This window comes from Belonocnema kinseyi, chromosome 6 (assembly GCF_010883055.1).
Source record: "Belonocnema kinseyi isolate 2016_QV_RU_SX_M_011 chromosome 6, B_treatae_v1, whole genome shotgun sequence".
NCBI classification, from domain to species: domain Eukaryota; kingdom Metazoa; phylum Arthropoda; class Insecta; order Hymenoptera; family Cynipidae; genus Belonocnema; species Belonocnema kinseyi.
In genome coordinates, this window is record NC_046662.1 from 105,102,805 (window position 1) to 105,111,242 (window position 8,438).

Consider the following 8,438-nt stretch of genomic DNA (forward strand, 5'->3'; position numbering starts at 1 on the left):
TTAAAATACGTAAGTTTTATTCGATTTTTGTAATTCACGACAGATGGTGCTGCATTGGCGAAAAATGACATTGTTGACTGTTCAAGTATGTAAGCAGTCAATAAATTAACTACTTTTAGCGCTACCAAAGAAAAACCACGTGGACGTAGTAGTTTTTTGTTCCCTTAAAGGTGCCTATTTCGGCGAGTCCCCTTGCCTCTCAACATCGGCGAGCCTGTTTTCGTAGGTCTCCTCCCGGTAACAAGCGTTGAATTCAGAAAAATTAAGAATTTGTATTCCTAGGAATGGGCGATTTTTCCTCCGTCTCAAACCCCCCAACGGGAAAAGAAAAAGTGTGAATCCTATTCCTCTCAATCGACTTAGTAAAATTTAACGAAAGCGTTTATTTAACCTATTTTTCATTATTAAATCTTTTTATAACTTATACATGTGTGAATTACACATATTTTGTGAACTTATTAGAAAGAATTAAATAAAATCAAAATATGACCACTTCTGAGGAATAAAAAATATCTCTGTGAGGTGCGTTAGCGGTACAATTAGAAGGAATTAAATATATTGAAAACACATTCTCTTTGGGAGAATAGAAAACTATGTGTCGGGCGTTATGGAAATAAAAGTGAATAAGTTTAGGAGGTATCTTATTCTTATTGTGGAATTTTAGACAGATGGGAAATCACGCATTCAAAATCATAAAATAATCTTTGCTTTCGCGCTGAAATCTGAAAATATTTTTTTTTTTCTAATCTGCGCTTATTACCGGGCTTGCCTATCACCATCGGGGTGCTTGTTTTAGGCGATTTCCCTTGCCCCTCATAAATCACGGTGCTCGTTTTCGATGAGAATTTTACATTAAGGGTTTGGGAAATGAAAGAGGAGGTAATAAAGTCCATGTCTCTGCTTTGTTCCAGTGGAAATTTTAAGAAAAATTTTTTTTGGAACAAAATATTAGTGGTAATTTTCTTTCCCAACTTACGTCCCCACGGAATGAGATATCGGTTTAAAAATTTAGCACGATAAATAGAAGGCATGCAAGAATATGTCTATGGTCCTAAATAATTTGAATAGTGAAAAAAGTTTTTTTTTAATTAATATTTTAGAGAAATAGCGATCGTGCTGTCGTCAAACCCTGCACGCAATTTGAAATGTTGTCAATGGGCTAGTTATGAGGTTTACATTAATCAAAGTGGGGCAAGACAACAAAAATCGCTCACGAATATTATGCACAAATAATGCAAAAACTAATGTTTGCACTTGAAATTCAAATAAACATATTTGGTCTGACATACGTACTAGTCTGATATCAGCTGTATCAAAGCGGCACTAGAGTAGCGAGTAGACTAACTTCGAACTTCTAGGGGTCTGTGGGTAATACAGATTGCATGATTACCGTCAGAGAAAGTTAAAACTCAAACTTCTGCTGTAAAACCTAAATGTGTCCTTCGATAATCATTATTTTCTATTTAAACTTTTTCAAACTATTTAAACTATTTAAACTTTTATTTTTCAATATGGGTGAAAAATATTGATCTTAGAGCTGACTTGATCAGCTGCTATACTCATCCCTTTGTCTTGTTTATCTTTTTTTGGAAGCGAATTTCCTTGAACAGTCAACAACGTCATTTTTCACCAATGAAGTGACATAAGGCGCGCCTAAAAAAAAAAGGTAAATGAAACTTACGTATTTTTATGGAGAATCTGAATTTGCAATAAAAAAATAGTTTCCCATTTGAAGTTTTAAAATAACGCCTCTCCCGCCCTCAGACATTCTTTTCATTAGATTCGTATTTCTTGAGGTATTTCGATGTCTCAAGATAAAAGAAACACCACGTACATAGTTTCCAATAGGGTTCAGGGAAAGTATGTAATACTCTATACTCTGTTTAGAGAGAGAATACTCAACCCAAGAAACGAGTTTTCGTCCAGTTTCCACATGCTGTCATAAAAGTGCAAAGTTTAAGCGTGGTTCACTGATTTTCATGAATACTCTTCAAAGGAATCCTTTACTACGAAATTTATGGACTTCCTCAAATTTCACGGCTGGCCGTTCCGAGTGGAACACATCAGGATTTATCTTCCGCCCTGTCCTGAAAAAACTGCCCCACGTTTAGTATTCTGTCGCTGAACAGAGTATATATTTCACAGATTGCCTAGGCATTATATATGAGCATATTGCCCAGAGGAGACCAGACAAAGTGTGTAATCAATATCTTAGTAAATTACTCGCGGACTGGCGTAGGATAGGGAAGGAGTCACGTTCGGTCTGGTTGAAGTCGACTAAACAAAGTAAAACATCAGCTTCTAACTGCCTTATCGCAATAATCCACATCAGGCGTCCTCTAGTCGACTCCAATAAGCACTTTGCACAAAAAAAGTTTTGTTTGTTTAAAAAAATTAGAAAAGATGTAGCCTCTGGAAGCTACGACCACGATCGTTCATCAACGATCGATCCCGACGCAACCGGAAGGCATACGTCATCCGACTCGCCACTAAACACAATACCAGAAGAGGATGGAGTCGGGAAAATCACGTTACGAAAACCGAAAGCAAACGAAATACAGACTTTAAGTTAAAGTTACGAAACATTAAATGGTCTCGAATAGCACACTTTATTCACATAAACAGGTCCAAGAGAAGGAATGACTACACTCGTCTGAACCTTGGTTGACACTGAACTCCCAGTAGTCCAAGAGCCCGCTCTGAAAAGTTATACCTTGAATCGTTAGACGATTTTTACGAATTCTAAATGATTCGCCATGAAAACATTACCCTTAAAACCCAACGGTGCCATTTTTAATTCTAAATTAAAATTAAAATTATTTCTTGAAAAAAAGATCGTACTCCATCTTCACTCCATTGGGAATCGAACCACAAAACTTCTGATTTCCGGTCAGGTGCTTTTCCAATTAAGCTATTAGAGGGATCAGAATAAGAACTCTTAATTCAAGAACATAACGCTAATTTTTAGCAAGGTGTTAATGGTACAAATAATTATTTTCAAATTTTTAAATTTATCTGCTATATCATCAGAGATTGTACCTTATCGACAGTAGATCAACCCTCCAAACCATTAAGGCAGAAGAATCTACACAATATCGATCAAGTTAAGAATCTTCAATAACAAAAAATGCTCAATGGAGTGAAGATGGAGTAGGATCTTTTTTTCAAGAAATAATTTTAATTTTAATTTAAAAATATTATTTTCCATCTAGTCTTATTAAGACGTTAAACATTTTCTGTTATAGAAGATTCTTAACTTGATCGATATTGTGTAGATTCTTCTGCCTTCATGGTTTGGCGGGTTGATCTACTGTCGGTAATGTACAATCTCTGATGATAGTGCAGATAAATTTAAAAATTTGAAAATAATTACTTGTACCATTAACACCTAGCTAAAAATTAGCGTTATGTTCTTGAATTAAAAGTTCTTATTCTGATCCCTCTAATAGCTTAATTGGAAAAGCACCTGGTCGGAAATCAGAAGTTTTGTGGTTCAATTCCCAATGGAGTGAAAATGGAGTAGGATCTTTTTTCAAGAAATAATTTTAATTTTAATTTAAAAATATTATTTTCCTTCTAGTCTTATTAAGACGTTAGGCATTTTCTGTTATTGAAGATTCTTAACTTGATCGATATTGTGTAGATTCTTTTGCCTTCATGGTTTGGACGGTTGATCGACTGTCGGTAAGGTACAATCTCTGATGATATAGCAAATAAATTTAAAAATTTGAAAATAATTACTTTTACCATTAACGCCTAGCTAAAAATTAGCGTTATGTTCTTGAATTAAGAGTTCTTATTCTGATTCCTGTAATAGCTTAAATGGAAAAGCACCTGGCCGGAAGTCAGAAGTTTTGTGGTTTGATTCCCAATGGAGTGAAGATGGAGTAGGATCTTTTTTTAAAGAAATAATTTTAATTTTAATTTAAAAATATTATTTTCCATCTAGTGTTATTAAGACGTTAAGCATTTTCTGTTATAGAAAATTCTTAACTTGATCGATATTGTGTAGATTCTTCTGCCTTCATGGTTTGGAGGGTTGATCTACTGTCGGTAAGGTACAATCTCTGATGATAGTGCAGGTAAATTAAAAAATTTTAAAATAATTTTTAATTCTACCAAAAGCAATTAATATTAATTAATCTTTATGGGAATTGAACGGACAAGCAGCCTTTTTATTTTAGACACCCCCGGCACGCAGTGGGAGGAAATGCACTTTTTTACCATTTATTACGCTTTAATAACTGATTAGGTAAACTTTATATTGTCTTAAATGAATGTCTAGGGACTTATAGAATACAAATAATTTGCTCATTAGTCCATTTATTTGCTATAAACAAATTTTATGAACAAATTAGTAAATAGTCTTATTATTGGTAAAAAAATTTTCTGTTTACTAAAAGTGCTTTATATTAATGTAGAAATGGTACATAATTACATGAATAATGTAAAAGCTTATAATGACCATTGTTATAAACAATTCTTATGGCAAAATATTAAAATTTCAGATTTTTTTCAAATTATAATTTCCTTCAATCGCCAGAACGACTTCAGGTATTTCTTAAAATAATAAATATTCAAGAATATTTGATCATATATAATAATTAAAATTTTTTAAAACAAATTAAATAAACAAATTCAAATTTTTGGCCCTTTCACATAGAAGTTTTTTTGTTTTTGCGCTGGAAATGTTTTAAGCTTTTGGATGGATGACTGCTAGTCACAAAAATATTAGAAAAGTTAACAGTAACAATTGTTATAAATAATTCTCGTGATAAAATATTCAAATTTAAGGTTTGATCCAATTTTAATTTTCTTTAATCGCTGGAATGGCTACTGATATTCCTGAAAAATGCATTTTTTATAATATTTAGTAAAATATAACAACTTAAATCTTTATAAACAATTTAGATTAACAAATTCCAAATTTTGGCAATTTCACTTAGAAAAAGTCGGGGTTTCAATCGCAATAGATTAAGAATGAATCATAACACTACATGCTAAGATTCACTTAATATAAAATCTTTTGACAATAACCCACCGACTTGATAGGCAAACCCCTAAGTTTGTAGAGATTCATATCAGAAAACGGGATTAGAAATGAATGCCGAAAAACAAGTACTTTTTCATAAATTTCAGAATTTTGAAATATTTCTTCTTTCGTAACTGATATATGGATCTGAACTCACTAACAGTTTGTGTGCTAAATCAGTGTAGGTAGCAAAACGAGAACACTTGCGTGAATTAAACTCTCTCATATTCCTGTAGTCTTTATTCAGGTACATTAAGCTAGCACCTCCACAATCGAATTTTTGAATTTTTCATAGCTCAGAATTTTGGGCTTTTTTGTGCTTGTTTTGGGCTGCAATACAAATTTTTGGGCTCCTTTACTTTTTTCAAAAAATCAATTTTCTTGTGGAGGTGCCAGTCTACATTAACCCAGCACCTCCACTTCTTTAAATCACTAAATAATAAAAATTCAATTACACCAGATTTTTGGGCTTTTTTTGGGCTCTTAAAATCCGCAAAAAAAATTTTCCCCAAACTAACCCTTAACTTCCAAAATCAACCCCCTTAAAAAAATTGAAAATTTTCAGTTATTTATTAACGGGATATTTTTGGGCTTTTTTTGGGCTCCCAGAAAACACCCACTTCGATTTTCGGGCTCCAACCTTTACAGTAAAAATTTAACCCCATTGTAACACGCAGATATGAAATTGTCAAAAAATAACTTTTATTACATTTTAGAGCTTGAATAAAGTCTCTGATTTTTGAGCTCCTCGAAAATACCCGATATGATTTTTGGGCTTCAACCCTTAACGTCAAAAATCAACTCCTCTCTTCCACGTAAATACAACTTTGTCTGGAAATAAATTTTTCTAGAATTTTTCAATGGAAATACAGTCTCTGATTTTTGGGCTCCTCGAAAATACATGTCACGATTTTTGGGCTTCAACCTTTAACGTCAAAAATCAACCCCTCTCTACCACGGACATACGAATTTTTCAAAAAATAACTGTTTTCAGTGTTTTAAAACAGGAATATAGTTTTTGATATTTAGGCTTTCCGAAAATACCCTCTACTATCTTTGGGCTTCAACCATTTTGATAAAAAATTAACCCCTCTCTATAACGTACATACGACTTTGTCAACAAATAATTTCTTTTTGAATTTTACAATGTCAATAGAGTCTTTGATTTTTTAGCTCCTCGAAAATATACACTACGATTTTTGGGATCCAACCTGTAACGTCAAGAATGAACCCCTCTCTGCCACGTAGATATACTGTAAAAAAAGATTTGTGTAAAATTACAAAGTTTCGGAAAATTAAATATTGTATCATTGTAAATATCACACACTCCACTGTGTGATTTTACAAAAATATGTGAAATTACATCCTCTAGCGATGTAAATAAAAGGACCCTCGAAAAGCAGTGTAATATTACACACTCGATGGAAATAAAATTACACGTTCCCTCAAATTTTTGATTTATAATTAATTTAAAATTTAGAATAATAAATCAAATCATATGTGAATACGAAAGCGTCTCTCGTGTTCGTTATTTATCGATGCCTTCATCCTTCAATTCTGGAGCATTTTCATTTTTAATGCGAGGAAATTGACAGCTATGGTTAACTTTTTTGACAGCTTTAACACAAAGTAGACCGAATCCGAGCTATCCCTAATTTGCCTTTCACATTTTCTGCTATTGTAACGGAAAAAATGCGGATATTCGAAACGTATATTTCATATTTTTTTACGGAATATTTAAACATCAAAAAAATATCCATAGTATCTTATGTGTTTTAGGTAAGTGGTAACGCGTCTGGCTTGTGTTTCTTCAATCTCCATGAAATTGTACGAAGTTTGAGCTTTCGAGTATTTTCGAGGAGCCCAAAAATCAGAGACTGTATTTCTATTGAAAAATTCTAGAAAAATTATTTTGCAGACAAAGTTGTATTTACGTGGAAGAGAGGGGTTGATCTTTGACGTAAAGGGTTGAAGCCAAAAAATCATATCGGGTATTTTCGAGGAGCCTAAAAATCAGAGACTCTATTTCCATTAAAAAATTCTAGAAAAATTTATTTGCAGACAAAGTAGTATCAACGTGGGTTGATTTTTGACTTAAGGGTTGAAGCCCAAAAATCGTAGCGTGTATTTTCGAGGAGCCCAAAAATCAGAGACTGTATTTCCATTGAAAAATTCTAGAAAAATTCATTTGCAAAGTTGTATTTACGTGGAAGAGAGGGGTTGATTTTTGACGTTAAGGGTTGAAGCCCGAAAATCATATCGGGTATTTTCGAGGAGCCCAAAAATCAGAGACTGTATTTCCATTGAAAAATTCCAGAAAAATTGATTTGCAGACAAAGTTGTATTTACGTGGAAGAGAGGGGTTGATTTTTGACGTTAAGGGTTGAAGCCCAAAAATCATATCGGGTATTTTCGAGGAGCCCAAAAATCAGAGACTGTATTTCCATTAAAAAATTGTAGAAAAATTTATTTGCAGACAAAGTTGTATTTACGTGGAAGAGACGGGTCGATTTTTGACGTTAAGGGTTGAAGCCCAAAAATCATATCGGGTATTTTCGAGGAGCCCAAAAATCAGAGACTGTACTTCCATTGAAAAATTCTAGAAAAATTTATTAGCAGACAAAGATGTATTTACGTGGAAGAGAGGGGTTGATTTTTGACGTTAAGCGTTGGTTTGGGGAAAATTTTTTTTGCGGATTTTAAGAGCCCAAAAAAAGCCCAAAATTCTGGTGTAACTGAATTTTGATTATTTAGTGATTTAAAGAAGTGGAGGTGCTGGGTTAATGTAAGCTGGCACCTCCACAAGAAAATTGACTTTTTGAAAAATGTAAAGGAGCCCAAAAATTTTTATTGCAGCCCAAAAAAGCCCAAAATAGCCTAAAATTATGAGCTATGAAAAATTCAAAAATTTTCGAGGAGCCCAAAAATCAGAGACTCTATTACCATTCAAAAATTCTAGAAAAATTGATTTTTGACAAAGTAGTACCTACGTGGGTTGATTTTTGACGTTAAGAGTTGAATCTCAAAAATCGCAGCGGGTATTTTCGAGGAGCCCAAAAATCAGACTCTATTTCCATTAAAAAATGCTACAAAAATTTATTTGCAGACAAAGTTGTATTTACGTGGTAAAGAGGGGTTGATTTTCGACGTTAAGGGTTGAAGCCCAAAAAACGTAGCGGTTATTTTCGAGGATCCCAAAAATCGGAGACTTTATTTCCATTGAAAAAATGTAGAAAAAAGTCATTTTTTGACAAAGTAGTATCTACGTGGGTTGATTTTTGACGTTGAGGGTTGAAGCCCAAAAATCGTAGGGTGTATTTTCGAGGAGCCCAAAAATGAGAGACTTTATTCAAGCTCTAAAATGTAATAAAAGTTATTTTTTGACAATTTCATATCTGCGTGTACC